The following is a 1,304-nucleotide window of genomic DNA, read 5'->3' on the forward strand; positions in this document are numbered from 1 at the left end:
TGATTTCTCCAACTCCATCATTGTTTCTTATCTCTCCTTTTAAAATCCTTAACTTTTGCTGGGATCTCTCAATCTAATCTACATATCTGTAGACAGAGGTTTTGTTTTTTTTTTTTCCCCATTCTCTTTTGTCCTTGAGACTAGTCTGTTAAGGTGGAACATTTTTAGTGCCCTGTATTTAACTCGTAAGAAACAAAACAAACCGTTATTGCCAGTCTCAAAATCCAAAGTGACAATAGTCTGGTGACCTTGTTCTAAGTATTATTTGAGTTTCTTTTTAATTTTCTGGTCAAAAGAGATAATTACCTTGTTTTTCAGATAATTTATGACTTTTTGTTTCTACTGTTATATATTCTTTATTATTGTTATGTGTTGAGAAAAGAGAGAATGTATTAATGAGTGATCTTACTCTGCCATGTGAACTTGAATCCCATTAAATCATCTTTTAAACCTTCATTTATTAGCTTTTTCCTTTTAAAACACATTGCATATTTGTTAAGCTTTTCTCACTTCTTTTCTTTTTCATTTTTTCTTCCTTTAAAAGTCTGTCATTAAAGTATAAATCTTCAAAGGGAATATTTTTAATTTAAATTTATATGTATATATAAATCCCAGTGAGTTTCCTATATATTCATGTATTAAATCTTTATACATCTAATTGTTGTGATTAATACATTATGTTTGATGACAGTTGTATAGTTATATTTGCTTAGAATATAAATAAGAGTAGGGAGTGTTTGGGGAAAAATACACCAGTTGTAAATGTTTAGGGTAATAAATATGCTACATGAAATGAAGCAGAGAGGATAATGTAAATCATAAATATTAAAAAGAACGCAGAATCCCATGGTCAAACCTTAACCATAGCCTCTCTGAGGAGTCCACCCTCCCCCGCTCAAAAAAAAAAAAAAACCATCAAAGAAAATGCTGTTTTGAACAATTTACTAGCTAATGACAGAATTATATAAACCTAAATTTTAAAAGAATCAAAAATAGATTGAAGAAGTGGAGCAAACAGAAAAACCTGTGAAAAATTAATTCCCAGGACAAGAATGTTCAAACATGATAATAGTATTAGGCAGGCAAAGAGAAATGTGTGTCATCCTGGACAAGAAAAGAAATATGCAAATGTAATCTTCACTTTAGTCTGCATGTTAACAAGCACAGCCTAGCAACTAATCAGTCTCCAATACCCCGATGTGGTGTTTCCTGCTGTAGGAGTAATGACCTACATCGAGATGTTTTACTGAGATATAAATATGTAAATGGAAAAATCTCAGGCAATTGTTTTAGGCCACCGGACT

Source organism: Pteropus vampyrus, unplaced genomic scaffold, assembly GCF_000151845.1.
Source record: "Pteropus vampyrus isolate Shadow unplaced genomic scaffold, Pvam_2.0 Scaffold13, whole genome shotgun sequence".
Lineage (NCBI taxonomy): Eukaryota > Metazoa > Chordata > Mammalia > Chiroptera > Pteropodidae > Pteropus > Pteropus vampyrus.